This window comes from Salvelinus sp. IW2-2015, linkage group LG37 (assembly GCF_002910315.2).
Source record: "Salvelinus sp. IW2-2015 linkage group LG37, ASM291031v2, whole genome shotgun sequence".
Classification (NCBI taxonomy): Eukaryota; Metazoa; Chordata; class Actinopteri; order Salmoniformes; family Salmonidae; genus Salvelinus; species Salvelinus sp. IW2-2015.
In genome coordinates this window covers 14,834,219-14,837,127 of record NC_036876.1, presented here as the reverse complement: position 1 = coordinate 14,837,127, position 2,909 = coordinate 14,834,219, and the positions used below count along the sequence as shown (strand labels likewise).

The 2,909-nt window shown below is 49.8% G+C and overlaps 1 protein-coding gene across 1 annotated transcript in view; it reads left to right on the top strand.

Annotated features, from left to right (window-relative positions):
- The window catches only part of sorcs2 (sortilin-related VPS10 domain containing receptor 2), a 375,655-nt gene that overhangs the window by 322,697 nt on the left and 50,049 nt on the right, over positions 1-2,909 (top strand).

The window sequence follows — 2,909 nt, the reverse complement described above, 5'->3', positions numbered from 1 at the left end:
AGCGTTCCTCACAGGCACTATCGCGAACACCGCACTCGCGATGTTAGTGGCACCACCCCACTTAACGAAGAGAGTTACAAGCGATTTGTACCCACCGACTACCATACTGCCCTCGCTTCCACGGACACAACACACTACACCGAGACTGTTCGGGACCTGCGTCGCCCTGCGCCGCTGACACGCACCAACCACCAACTCGGCAGACACACAACACACCGCGTATGTGATTAGAGAGTGTGTCGACGGGTTGCATTCTGTCGCGTTATGTTTTGGGAATATGCTACTATAGATATAGATATTCGTCCATACCTACATACACACCTTTGTGAGTGCGAGGGTCCTTCGTCGTGGTTTTGATTTTCGCTAGGCCTTTGGCGCTCTCTGGTTTAAGGAAGGAAGAACAGTGAACGTGGCGCAGGGAGCTGACGCAACCCGCACGTGTGCTGGATTCTGAGTTAACACCGCACACCGCACAGCACATACACACAACACACCACACACACACACACACCACACACACACACAACACACACACACCACACACCACACCACACACACACACACACACACACACACACGCCACACTACCAACCTTCCTGCTTACACAGGCGTTTGACCGGATGCATAGGAAGCAGGGCTTGTCTTGTAATAGCACTGTATCTCCTGAGGGGATCAGAGAAGCCATGGGGAAGCGGACTCACTTTGAATTAGGTGTGCGGGGAGGCCATTGGAGAGGATGCTGCTTGAGTCAAGTCATTGATTTGTCTTTACCGCTCGGTTTTTCCTTTCTACTACCGAATCGTTCTTTAGCGCGCTGATTGAGCAGACAGGGCCACTGCGTTCAGTATGGAGCTTTTAGGTAAGAGAGTGCAGGCGGAAGAAGGATATGAGAGACGGGGAGGTGAAAAGGAGATACGTAAGCAAGTGGTGTGGTGTGTGTGGGCTTTGTGTACATGTGTGGTAGCGGGAGAGAGAGAGAGAGGAAGAGGAAGTGAGGAGAGGAGAAGGAGATAGAGGAAGAGGCGAGGAGCTGGAGAAGAGACGGATAGAGCGAAGGAGAGAGAGAGAGAGAGAGAGGACGAGATGGAGAGAGAGAGAGAGAGAGAGAGAGAGAGAGAGAGAGAGAGATGGAGTAACTAGCTGTGGTTGCTGAGCTTCTTGTTTTCCACTGTGAATTATTGAGAAGCTTTTGAAAAATGCAAAGCCAATCTGAGAGTGAAGTTGGGCCTCCTGAATTTATGGAGTTGTTAACAGCCTCTGTCTACCCTGTTTGTTTGTTAGTCTGAAGAGCTGCTAGACTGTGAAATCATCGGCGATAGTCATCGCTTTCTCTTCCAGCCTCTGTTTCTCTTTCTTTCTCTCTCACTTCCTCTGTCTCTCTTGCGCACTTCATCTCTTCTCCCTCTCTTTTCTCCTTCTCCATCATCACCATCTCCAGCTCTGTATCTCTCTCACTTCTTACTCTCTCAATATATTCCCCTCCTTTTTACTCTTCTTGTGTCTCTATGGTGACAAGCTTTGTGGTGAGCCTTTTTCTCTTCCAGTCTCTGTTTCTCTCTTTCCCTCACTTCCTCTCTCGTGTCTTTCTCTCTCTTCACACTCAATGATGTTCTCCTCCTTTCTTGTCTCTTCGTCCGTCTCCATACTGACACGCTTTGTGGCGACCCCACAGGAAGCCTCTGTGAATGTGTCTTAAAGCTTGTCTCTACGGGAGTGAATGGGACGACACTGTCGGTTGTCTCTCTCTTTCGAAAGTCTGCTATGTTATACTGTGTCGGGTGCCTCGCGAAGCCACGTAGTGACAGGTGCAGCAGAGTCGTATTCTCCCARGGAGACATCAGCCCGCGCGCTAACCGCTTGAGAGCGTTTCTCCGTTCAGTTATGGCCTGTCGCAAGTTGCGTAAGTCCAAAAGTAAGTGAAGATGACATCCTTTTCACTCTTCCTACTGTACGTCGGCAAATCGGTGTCCTCCGCTTCCCTTTGTGTGGAGGACGCTAGCTCTTCCGACAAATGGCAATCTACAGGAAATATAGCACAGTAGGTTTCTGCAAAGTAATCCTTTGCTTTGGCGTAGGATTGCACACCTGAGCACATGTACCTGCTACTTTCAGCTGTCTGACTTGAGCTGCTCATCCACAGCAGATCCACATAACTCCGTAGAGGATTATTCACTGGCCTCGGAGCGGTGTAAAACAAGTGGGCGGGTAGCTGCTGTGAATGTAGAAGGCTTCGGGGACTTGGAAGTTTACAGACTCCTCAATGCCAACTCCTCGGGCGAAATACTCTGCAGGAGAGATCTGTCAACACTGAAGAGGTGGTTTGCATTGACGTAATCAGTGCAGGAGAAGAGTGAGCACACACACATACGCACACACACCTACTCACACGTAGTCACGTAAACAAACACACATGTGAGTACTTTATCTAGATCCGTATGGAGGTACAAAGGGCATATGGTTGGACAGTCACACACACACACACACACACACACACACACACACACACACACACACACACACACACACACACACACACACCACTCCTTCCTGCTTACCACAGCGTTTGACCGATCATAGAAGCAGGGCTTGTCTTAATAAGCACTGTATCATCCTGAGGGGATCAGAGAGAGCATGGGGAAGCGGATCACTTTGATTAGGTGTCGGGGAGGCCATGGAGAGGTCTGCTGAGTCAAGTCATGATTTTCTACCGCCTCGGTTTTCCTTTCTCACTACATCGTTCCTCTTAGCAGCTGATTGAGCAGACAGGCCACTCGTTCAAGTATGGAGCTTTTAGGTAAGAGAGTGCAGGACGAAGAGGATAGAGAGACGGGGAGGTGAAAGAGATGACGTAAGCAAGTGTGTGTGTGTGTGGGCTTGTGTACATGTGTGGAGAGAGAGAGAGAGAGAGA